Below are 13,066 nucleotides of genomic sequence, written 5' to 3'. Positions count from 1 at the left end.
AAAAATCGTTCTATTGACTATTGTTTATTTAATTTTTTTGTTGAATTCGATTTAATATTTTATATTAGTTTATTTATCCGTTTTTTTGTTACAGTCACGGTTAATGTATGTAACGTCAAAGCATAAGACAAATAGTTCGAATTTCTACTTTTTTTTTACATATACATAACTATCCCTCATACAATATTTTAAAACTTCTAAAAGAAAAATACCTTCTTACTTCCCTAAGGAACCTCCTTTGATTCATATATTCGTTGTCAAATTATAATTAATAGTTCAAGAATTGTATCAAATAACGCTCGGGGCTATTAAGGGTGATACTCTTGAACTTACAATATATGGTTCATTATTTAATAAATTCCGTACTCATCACGCTGCAGACCACGAAACTGCAATATCATACTCGATGTATTAATTTCTGTCGTCCCCCTTTCTTTAACTTTGTTGTCAAATTTGACACGGCGTTATGGTATAATTATATTTAAGGGAGCTCTTGACGAAAGCAAAGGTTTCGGTCCATTATTTGCAAAGTTGACAATAGCTCATAGATTGACTCCAATTGCAAAATCATCTAGCGCAGTTGATCTTTAAAAGTCCGTTGATTTACTTAATACAGTAGCCGATGGATCTGTACAATTAGTTATATTAAAGTGGCTTACTCTGTGTTCAAACTATTACAGTTTTTTAAGTTATTATATTTGTTTGGGATAATCTTTAAAACGGTTATAAATCATAAAATCGTATCCAGTTCAGTCTATCGGAACATAACTCTAACAACTTAAATTTTACGTATATATTTATTCCATTTATAATATAAAACCTCGCGTGGTTATATAATAGTATTATGTATTTTCCTTTTAATTTATTCAGTTATCTATTGTAATTTATAATGAGATTATATGTTATTATGATTTGTACTGTGTCTTTGCTTGATAGATTAAACGAATATTGTACTTATTTATGTTTTTTTTTCCTTGTTTCAGATACAACACGCCGCTTCCGATGCAGATAATTCAAGGCTCTCCGTTCTGTCACTACCACCACGTTCAATAAGTATCAGTCTGTTCTTTGTGTTACAATGAAATTGTTTTTTGTTTTTGTTTTGTGTTTCATTTTATCTGATACATCTGGAACAGTATGAGACTTGCAGTCAACGCTGATCCCAAGCACCCCTTTGTAAACTTGATCCCGTCGATACTACGTGATAGTGCTTGACTGCAATTTCATTATTTGTTCCCGGGATCCTTATAGGATTGATTTGTAGAATAGAGATCTTGACTACTATATTCTGTTTTTGTTATAGTAGATAAAGGCCTCGGAGGAAATAGGAAGAATGCTTCACTTTTCTCTAAGTTCGTTGACTTATATTTTTGATTTTTATTTATATATTTTTTGTCATTTTTCCTTTTTCCGTCGCGGCCCGCTTATACGTCATAAGTTCTTGTATTGTATAAATTGTTTTGAATATTGACTAACAAATACTAAAAATTCTAACGCATGACTTTTTTTTTTTACATATCAACTCGCGAGTCTGCATGACGTTAAAATTTTTAATTAATAATCGTTCTGTTTTATTTCCGTTGAGTAATTAGACATATCGTTACGCTGACATGTTTTTTTTTTTTTATTATGTTATTATTAAATAATTGTAATAATATGATTATGAAATGTTTACTTCAACAATTTACTATTCGAAAACGACTTGCTTCATAAATAATTGTATATTGTCGTACGCCTTGCTTCGTATAACTTGATTTTAGGTTATATGCGATCAATGCTTAAATTCGAGTTTAAGTTAGTGCATGGCAATACCCGGGATTGCATTCCAATTTTTTAAAACGAAAAATTCTGATTATGCAATCTGTTAATTTCGAAATAATATTATAATGATGTGAATTGTAATTGTTTTTACTTTGTATGATTTAAATCGTATTTCAATAAACATTCGCTTAATCGAGAAAACTGTGTTTCATTAAGCTCCCACCACACATGCGATGTAAAATTTTCTCACAGTGGATTCGCACGTCTTATAAATGTTGAATAGATCATTTGGAGGTCGGTCATAAAGTCATTTTCCAATTAATTCAATGTCATCAGGACAACCCGACCTTTGCTCTAAACCGGCTGAGGAGTCTGATCAGTATAATCATGCAATAATGCATCTTATTGTTTAAATGTTAAACGCTTAATTCGCATGTCTGTAATGGCAATACAGTGTAGACATTTGGCAAATTTGATCAGCTGGTGCCAATGAATTGAACCAAATACTACAACGTATCTGTTATATTTTTAATGATAGTGTTCATTTTCTAGATCATTTATTCTTGTCTTATATGGGCCAGTCTATTGTGTGTCAGTGGGTCATAGCTGATTTAAGTGTGTGTGTGAGCAAATGTTTGGTCGAGATATATAGATGAGTCGCGGTTGCTACGCCATTTATCTATTTCAAGGTTATAGTTTCGTGAGTGAGATGTTACGCAATAATATTTTAATTAAACTCTTTGTATTCAAATAATAATTACACGTGCCGAAATCTACTGTCGCTATAGGGACTGTGTATGGAAACAGATGATAACATTTCATACACTTGAACCACGATAAATAACCATAAGGCCCAAATTATGAATCGCTATTACAGATAATCAAAAACTTATTCCACTAACATTAACACAGTAGAGGACTTTTGCTGACCACTTTTTTCATACCGAATTTAATGAAATTCGTTTCAATGGTTTGACATCAAAAGACAAACAGACAGACAGAGAGAGTTACTATTGCATTTAATAATATAATTTAAGAAAATAATATAAATGCCTTTGTAATATATTTATGGTTAATAAAACAAAATAATTAGAAATAAATTTTACAAAACTAGCCACATCTTTCTCAACCAAATAGGTTAATGGTTGAGAAATAAATTTAACAAGAGACAAGGTCTCCGTGACCTAGAAGGTCTTAACACAGACACGTGAAATAGGAATATAACATTGACAGTTAAAAATATGCGAATACATTCATACCGGTGTGTGTACATTGCTAGGAACGTTAGTTTCGTGTGAAGAAAACCTGGAACATCTCTGATTTAGATCACGATTCAACGCGCCGAGTTTTTTTGGTTCTTCTCAGCTCAGGTTATTTTCTTTTCTGAACCAGTGTAATGCGTCCATATTTAATAAAGGATTTGATTTGATAATAAGTTAATTATGTACGTAGACTTTGTGTAAGCCCGACTGGATAATACCACCCACTCATCAGATATTCACTGTCAAATAGCAATATTTAGTTCCGGTAGTACTGTTCCGACTTATAGGGTGATTAAGCTAGTGCAACTACAGGCGCAAGAGACAGTTCCAAAAATTACTGGCGCATTGATGTTGAAGGAATGGTGAAAATTGCCTTCGGATTATGTCTTTCTGATTGATTTCGGTTACGGCGAGATATCATAGTGTTTTCTGTATGGATGGATGGTATTTTGAAAAGACAGGAGAGAATTCATTGGCAGGAACAACTTGCCGACGTCCAAACTTGAGAGTGTAAGAATTTTTTTGATTGAAAATTTCAATAATCATTATTTGGTAGTTAAGCCCAGAATGTCAGGATCTGCCTTACAAGCTAGCCACTAAACAAAAGAGTAACATTGTACAGCAGTTGTATTGTAGCACAATACATTGCCATATTTCGAACGTCAAAATTCCGATGACATAAAATGACAAGTCCGTATATAACCAATAACCCGCTTTTTTTTTTTTAATTTTTGCTTTTATTTCTGCCAAGATGGCACAGATTATTTCGCCAATGTCACGTGCGAAACTCGCGTTTACATAAAACAAGATCATGAAATTGACGCTTTGTCATTTTAATAGTCTAAATTATAAAGAAAAGGACAAGTTCTTATATACTAATGTTATATACTTTAAAGGCTTTTCCTGGTATACATATAAGTAGACGTGAGTAAACATTACCAAAAACATATTTTATTCGTCTAGATATCGTTCTGTAAGAATAAATAAATACAGACTATTGATGCACTTTCGAACGCGTCCAATTAATGAGCAATCTTAACGAAGTATATCTCGCGTTACGGCAAGTGAAAATTAATTCCCCACTGCTAATCTGTCTGCCGTCCGAGGCTTATCAAATGCGATCTAGCCGGTCGTTCACTCGTGATCATATATTTGCTTCTCTTTTTGTTTTTTTTTTTTTCAATGAACTGCTTACATAAACAATGGTTACGAATAATTAATATCTAATCTATGACGGACGGAAATTTTCATCGTCTTATTAACATTCAATGGAGTTATTTTTAACTTAAAGGGACCGGCCTAATTGGGGCATTGACATCGTGATTGAAGCGATTCTTATGTGCACGTAGTTTCGGTCACGTACTTTTTAATTCGATTAAGTAACAATTAGACATTTCTTTGTTTTTGTTTTGTCAACTTTTTTTTTTTTTTTGAGATTTTGTCGCGAAGACCTACACGTAGAAAGTCAAATATATAATTGTAAGATCTATATGAATCTAAAGTAAATTTAATGTTTCAAATATTACAATTAAATTTTGATATTATATTGAAGAAAATGTTCCCAAAGTATCTTATTCTATAAGTAACAAAAAAAAAAAACAACTACAAACTATGTGTTTATTTTATTATAATTTATTTTAGTAAGACTTACGAGCTCATAGACGCTGGGTCGTACGTAGTGTCATCAACTTGCGACTGTGCTTGACATTATGAAATTTCCTTTTGCGGGTTTTGATTCCATTTGATATATGTACCTATATTTTAAGAATGTACTACATCTACATCTGTCCGTCAGTTCATGGTGGTCGTCAAGTGGATATTTCCTAAAACATGCAGGCTATGTTTTCTTACTATATGCAATCGGTGTTCATTTGCATAGTTCAGAGCAACCAAAGCCATATATTCTTAGTAAGGATCAAATATTTTAACCAAATATGTTTTTAAAGGCATTTGAAGATGTAGAACATTTTATTTAAAATTTGACATCTAATGATCCAGAAACGCTGAAAAACTATTTATTTTACAATATTCTATTCCGTTTTCTTGTACGCATTAGAAAGAGATAGCGATATTTTGGTTCTGTCCAATTTGATATTATGTAGGAAGATCACCATTGCCAATTTAACATTCGATATCAATTAAATGGCTCACTTGTCAAGTCAGCCAAGATAGAGAAAAGGCGATCGGTGAGGTCGAGATAACAAAATCAATTAAATTAAACCCAGGTAATGGTAGGAATTATTATGTAATTTTAACTTATAGATACACTAGCTGAGCCGCGTGACTTCGTCTGCGTTAAAGTTATTACGACGAAGCAACAAGGAGACAGTCAGAGATACTTTCGAATTTACAATAAGCACATGTAGCTTTAAGGTTCATTTGGTATGCGGCACTTTTTTACCCATAATAGGCTAGCGTTTGTCTATTGTCTTGCTTGATCTTAAGTATCAACATCGTCTACGATGTTGCAGATAACATTTAACTCTAGATTTGAAGGCACCGACGTTGTACCTGTCGGAAATACAGACTCGGGCAAGACTTTTTTTACAATATGTAAAAATATATCATTTCTAAGAAGGCGGTTAAACCTTTTAATTAATGAAGAACGATAGAAACTTGCCTGTGAATGATTTCTAATAAAATTCTATCGGCACTAGAGTTTTAATCGCAGGAAATAAACTTTTATTACCTGCTCGAATTCGTGCAAGCAATCTTGCCATAATAAATGTTCGATACAGATTCTGCGCCTTATTTAACTATAACACTTCGTATCATAGCTTTGTCTGCGTGGAATGTTTCCTTCAGCTCCCTGTTTAATGCAAGTCACATAATAATTATTATTGTACATGGAAAATGGTCAAAAAAAAAAATATCCCGCTGAGTTTCTTTCGCCGGTTCTTCTCAGGTCCGAGGTGCTAAATTCCGAACCGGTGGTAGATTTTTGACAATCAATAAGCAAGTGTAAACACTTCTATATTGAATAAAGATTTTTGACTTTGACTTGAGTAATCGCGCACACAACATTTAGGTAATAATAAATCCATAATAGCTATTAATAAACTTGTTTTATGTAACTTTTATTTCTTTCAAGCAAACTAAAACATAGGGTTGCCTGAAACTCAATTGTTTAATAATAAAAATACAATCAATTAATTTAAATTTGGACTTTAACACGTTATATATACGATCACATTAAATTCGACTAAATAATTTTGTACAATTTATGTGGATATAACCTTCAAAGGATACGTATCTGGGTAGGTACCACCCACTCATCAGATATTCTACCGCCAAATAACAGTACTCTGTATTGTTGTGTGTCCGGCTAGAAGGGTGAGCGAGCCAGTGTAATCACAGGCACAAGGGACATAACATCTTAGTTCCCGAGGTTGGTGGCGCATAGGTGATGTAAGGAATGGTTAATATTTCTTACAGCGCCTTTGTCTATGGGCGGTGGTGACCACTTACCATCAGGTGGCCCATATGCTCGTCCGCCAACTAATGCCATAAAAAAAATAGTAAAAAAAGATAAGATATGTAAGATGCGTCAACCACAGGATCCAAGATATCCTTCGTGCCTGTCAAAACACTGGCTCAATCATTCTCCAAAAACATACCAAAAACAATAAAAAAAATTTGAAATCTACCTTATAAACAAAAAATATATCATACAGACAGTTTCGTTATATTTTTCATATACGTTCAAGTACTCTGTCCGTACTCTTAGTAGCATCATTCTAACTGCACTTATATGCAAATAAGTTCGCGGTAATCATTGCTCGGCTGTCAATTTAATAGTTGTCCACTGAGCTATCGGTTTATGACCATGTGCGGAACTGGAAAGTGCATACGTAAAGTTGCTCAACTGGTGGCTGCCTTGGTTTCGATATTTCGATTTTGAGTGTATTTTTTTTTTATGGAACACCTTTCAAAAAAATTTCATTCTTTTTAAAAAGTGAGTGGAATTTAATTATTGAAATTAAAAATGTTCGGAAATTCGGAAATATCTATACTAATATTATAAATGCGAAAGTTATTCCGTCTATCTGTCAGTTTCTTTTTCACGGCAAAACCTGAACCGATCTTGATGAAATTTGTTATCAAGCAAAATGATCCCCAAGGAAGGACTTATGCTATTCTTTATGCCTAACGATTGACAGACGACCAACCCCTTAACAAGTTAATGCTAGTGGAGTGAAGCAAAAATGATCACTATATATACTAGAAAATACAGACTCGTTTGGTTTACCTACATTTTAATGTTATACCTACTATTATTACATCTATAAGTACCTAATAATATTGATCATACCTATAATTTTATTAGGTAAAGTAATCTCGACGTCAGAAAGCTTTCAAGTTGCAAAAAATGCGACAAATCTCAAATTTAATGAGTAATATGTTAGAGAAATGCCAGACACCCTGAGGCGAGTACTAGACGTTGAAAGAACTAGACCGCCTCGTCTAGTGCATGAGTGAAAGTACAATGCTAACGCTCCTTCTAATTGCCAACTCCACTTACATTCCTCAGAATAAATTTATAATCCTAATAAAATTTAATTTATGTTTAAACATCAATTACTAGATTATTTAAAATATTTCATCTGTTTATAAATAGCAATTAGTAAAAGCAACTTGTGTAATAAATATTAATCGAATAGAAGAAAGCCTTTTTATCTTTCAACGGAATCGTTCGTGCGAAAAGTTATGATAATAATGAATGATAATACGACAGTAAATATAATGACGGATGTAACAATAAACCGTTATTTTGTATTACCAATGTTGTGTTTGACGTGGCTGCTATGCTTGATATATTGTACATAGCAAAAATTGGTCACGTAGAAGCCAAAAATTAGTACATTTAGAGAATTTCTACAGGACTAAGGGGGCAACGGTGAAGGATCCAATAGCGCAGAGATTAGATAACGAGACGGTCATTGTACAGTGCAACGGGATAGCAGCAACTTTACTGTACACAAGACAACTTTATATTTTACACCGACAACAAGCGAAGACGCTTTACTGACATTGGTTAAAGGCAAAACTAATGGCAAATTCTGGATAACAGTCCAAAATTGGCGATCCATGACTATAATGGAGATGACTCCATTAAGGACAGATAAGCCGAATACCATCAATACTAACTGATTAATCTAGAATCTCATGAAGACCAAGAATACAAAATCAGACAATTCGAACCTTGACATAAGTATAAGTAGTACATTATTCATTTTTAATTCTAATATTTCTATTTTCATGGTCACTGGCATATATTTAATTTTTTTGGATTTAAATAGGTTAAATTAGAATCTAGACCGAAGGTGTTGACGAATCTCATTATGTATAATAAAAAATTCTTTACACTTTGCTCTTCTGAAGTTACCTTTTGCAGTTGTTACTTTTTAGAGTATTTCTGACATAGTGTCTCGGTACAATTGGTGGTGCGTGAATCGTGTTGAATAATTTATGCCAGCAATTGTGCCCTGTGTATTGCATGCCGGGAAATAACTCGTGTAAGTATAGTAAAACAATCCTACTCGGTGTTTTTTTAAAGCTAGCAGAATAATAAGTCCGTAATAAGCCCTAACCCTTTACGAGCCGTTAGAATGGATGAACGAATGAACCATGAAGACTTTTTTATTGTAGTGTTATTTCTCCACAGACTTGTTGTCCGTGTCGTTGTTATATTACGTTATATACAATTGTTATGTTATATTTATGTGCCTGCATTTTATAGCCAGACAGCATAACAATATGGTACCACGAAGATTTAAAATAATTTTATTCCAAAAGTTTTAGCACTTAAAATACCATGGTGATGGATTATTTCCAAAAATGTCGCTAGTAAGTAAAAGACATCCTATTATATCCTACATGTTTTACGATACTTATCGATATTCACTTAGAAATTCTCCTTACAATGTAAGGCTAAGTAGAGCAGCGCTGGCGTATGTCGTATTGATTTAATTATCTGTGTCGACTTCGTTAATCACGACGGAGTAATGTCCATAGTACAAGATAACCATTCCATCTAAATAAATAGTCTCTTTTAGCAAACGTAAAAGTACATTTACATTTATCTAGAAATAAATTTGAGGCTCTTATTATATTATTAATATTTACTTTGATGCCAATAACACGACGAAACATTTTATCAGCATTCATGTCAAAATTGCAGGCGGTTATTTGTATCGTCATTTATTAATATTTCGTACCCACCTTCAGGACTTCAGTCTGGCTGACTGAAGAGCCCACTACGATGCCTCAAGGATTTATCTACTGCGATGATAATAGGTCCTTCAACATATGACCAGTTCATTGCCTGTATTGTGTATGTAAATGTGGGTTTTTCCAGATAATCTATTCTCTAGAATTAGCTCGCTCCAGAACACGCTGAACCTTGCACCTGTGAACCAGTTCCACAGTTAGTGTGTACGTTTCCAGGCGTCATGGTAGGTAAGTGGTTTCCAAACATAGCATCGACGAATTGACGAAGGGAGCCAAATACTGCCCATTCAATGGATATATATAGAATATAATTATCAAATAATTAGATTTCAGTTTAAATATTTTCTTTATTTTTCGTCTATAAACAATATGAAATATTGTTTCAAGTTTCTAGTGAGACATTCTGTTCTATAATAAATAAATATAATATTAACAACATATTTAGATTTTATTTTATGGTTTTATTATGTTGATTTACCAAGCACACGATCATATTTATAATTTTGTATAATTTAAGTAAGACTTTTTGCGAGCGGCACAGATCAAAAATACTAATCATCATAAATGGATTAAGTAATTTTTTTAACTTTAGAAAAATTGCTTTGTGAAAAATATAATTTAAAAGTTGTTTAAATTTCCATAAAAAATGAGGTTCATATGGTCCATGATTTGATAACAAAAATATATGAATAATTAACATTTAAGTGAAAAATAATTTCACTTAAATCATAATATAATTACTCGATTTTAATACTGACATTGACGCAAATAGTTCTGGGTTCAGTGGATTAAAACAAAAAGTATGTCTTAACCTAAGGTCTTTCTTTAAATCCAACAAGACATACTGACTGGTCACGTGTTTAATTTATTTATATCTTTTCTCATAAAGGCAAGAATGAAGCAAATTCCACTATGGTCAAACGGCGGATGATATTCTATCACATAAATACTGGAAACCCTATTAGAGCAACGTTTAGAAATAAATTCCAAATGTTATCATTAGAAGAAAAGGATTCTGTCCAGTAACGCGATATATATGTGGAGTTCTAAACCTAGTTGTTCGAGTGGCTTCAGGCCCCAGGTTCGCCGATAAAATGCTATAGCCGTTTGAAGTGTGGCTCGGAAAACACGTAAAGGTCCTACGCCTAAACTATTTTCGATTGTGTCGGTTTTGCTCATAATATTCCCTGCGTAGTTGGTCAGTGTATCTTAAGATACACGACAAACATATGTGTGTGGTATACACATACGATAATACGACGAATGCAAAACGTTTTTCAATATCATTATAAACCGCACAGGTAATTACTTAAGAGGCAAACTTCGTTAAGGAATACTTGCCTTAATTATGTAATAAATCACTCTGTTAAAGTTTTTATTATTGCTTGGCCGCTACCGGCGCGTAATGATGTATGCAGTTCATCGTCCTGTCCGTTTCGGAATTATCTTTGGAAATTTGATGTCTTCGATATCTGGGTCTGTAATTTTTTTCCGATGTAATTTAATTCAATTTCTTTATTTGCATAGATTGAGTTACATTAGATGTTACATTATTTATATCTACCATGAAATCTGCCGTTGTTCGGCCTGCAAATATAAAACAATTATTAATCTACTTTCGTTTAGTACAGTTGAATGTTTTTTTTTTATGTCACCTTCAAGATAATATATATTGTTACATACAAATGTCGCTATGCCGACGTCCGCGTGTCCAACCATCGGTTCCTTAGGTAAGTTGTTCATATTCACGAAATATACTGAAAGGCCGGCAACGCACCTGCAAGCCCCCCGGTGTTGCAGATGTCCATGGGCTGTGGTAATCACTTTCCATCAGGTGAGCCTCCTGCTCGTTTGCCACCTCTGACATAAAAAACTAAAAATAAAAAAAATGTTTTTCTAAATCTGTATAAGTTTTCTAAATGTGTATAACTAGTCCCACTGTATAATTTCAAATTGTAGAACTTGTGATAACAATATAATTTATACAAATTATGCAATAGTGTGAATTTTGTGACACTGGATTATCACAAGAATTATCTATGTGGAAATATATATCAAGTAGATATGTATGTATATGTGTAAGAATATGCCAATACCGCAAGTTTATATCGTTAGTTTAAAGCTGAAGGTAAATATATCCAACTGGAAATAATTCATGAAACTCTCACGCTGACTTTATTGTGATTTCTAATTCGTGCACATTGAAAACTAATGATAGTTCATTGAAATCAAATTCCTCTTCTCAATATAGAAGTATTATGTTTATGTATTGATTGTCAAATTAAACACTACCACCGGTACGAAAGAAGAAGAACAAAATACCCTGAGCTGAGAAGAGTCGGAGAAATAAAATCAGCAGATATTTTTCTTTTGTCTATTTGTGATTGTTCACCTTGTTTTATTAGGAAATATAAATATTATTCAAGTAGGCTTTTTTAACCGTCATTTTACGGTACTATAATAAGCAAAGCTACCACCGGTTCGGAAAACACAGTATCACTAACAACTTTGTCATAGAATTATTGTTTATAGATGCTCGCCAGCAAATTAGACCATTTAAATATTGTATAACATAAAACAAACACTAATTATACTTAGGTAATCATTAATTTAATTAATTAGATTTATGTATGAGTTGTGAAAAATTAAATTTCATTATAATATTAACGATCTGATTCTATTTAGCATTTTAAATAGCGTTTTAAAACACATAATGAGAATGTCAGGATTTTTCCATCACTAAATCAGGTTTGAACGTCGCTATGCCACTTCCGGTTCTCGACCGTATCTGAGGTATCACTGGCTGTGTTGTCTATGATGTGCGTCACGTGACTTCATCTGTCCTCCAACTGTGAATGAAATATTCTAAACCTGTTGGATATCTTTGTGAATCATGTGTGCTACTTTACATTGATATAGATAACTGGAAATGATACAAATATTTAGTGTTTTTTTTTTTGAATAGTTGAAATTTTTATGTTGGTATAAAATTATTTTCAATTACATTTATATTATTAGGAACATTCGTAACTACAATTAAGTATTCCGCAAGTTTATAAATGTAAAACGAGGCTACGTTTCAAACCGGAACACAATAATACCTACCCCGACGGGATTGCACAAAACCAAATAGACTCTACTACTCTTTCTAAAGACTTCAATACATTTTAAAAATTAAAATCTCGAACTGAAAATCGACACCAAAATATACGGACGTAAAATATTCTGAAAAAAACTTATTTCTGATGTATTTCGTTCGCTGATTGATCTGATTCGTTTTCCGAATCAGTGATCATGCTTATAACGTTAAAATTAATGCATAACGCAACGATAAATCGTTTAAAATTATTTAATATACGTACAAATTTATAGGAGATAAAAGTGACCACATCCAGTTACGCTTGATTCATAAAACCATGTATGTAGAACATTCGGTCGACGGTACCACTCCATCGGATGGTGTAATTGGATCGTTCTGATCGATGCGTAGCGAAAACAATGTTATAACGTACTAAATTTTTATTGAATGGTTTAACGTATATTCTTTTGATATTAACGTTTTATTTTGTTTTATTGATTTCTATTTCTGAAAACGATTGTATTTTTTTTTCCCAAAACATTTATAATTGTTATATGATATTTGATATTATATTATATCATAATTATTCTTAAGAAAATCTTCTGTGATGATCATTCTGGCAGTAATCAACCACAGTCATTATTAATTACGCATGAGAAATTATATTGCCAGTATGTCTACCTAATTTCTGTAGGTTAAAAAAAATATGTCAAATCTTTTAGATATGTTTTCC

General features: G+C 32.6%; 1 protein-coding gene across 3 annotated transcripts in view; it reads left to right on the top strand.

Moving 5' to 3' along the window:
- The window catches only part of LOC125069271 (mitochondrial cardiolipin hydrolase-like), a 142,313-nt gene that overhangs the window by 116,899 nt on the left and 12,348 nt on the right, over window positions 1-13,066 (top strand). For 2 of the 3 annotated variants that reach the window (XM_047678706.1, XM_047678704.1), the window contains one exon: window positions 984-1,956. The gene's annotated coding sequence lies outside the window, so the exon portion shown is untranslated. Of the gene's footprint in view, window positions 1-983; window positions 1,957-13,066 lie in introns of those variants that run through there. The other variant, XM_047678705.1, reaches the window with a different exon arrangement.

Source organism: Vanessa atalanta, chromosome 15 (genome assembly GCF_905147765.1).
Source record: "Vanessa atalanta chromosome 15, ilVanAtal1.2, whole genome shotgun sequence".
NCBI classification, from domain to species: Eukaryota; Metazoa; Arthropoda; class Insecta; order Lepidoptera; family Nymphalidae; genus Vanessa; species Vanessa atalanta.
The sequence above is the reverse complement of the archived record's forward strand: the minus strand, read 5'-3'. Positions and strand labels throughout refer to the sequence as shown.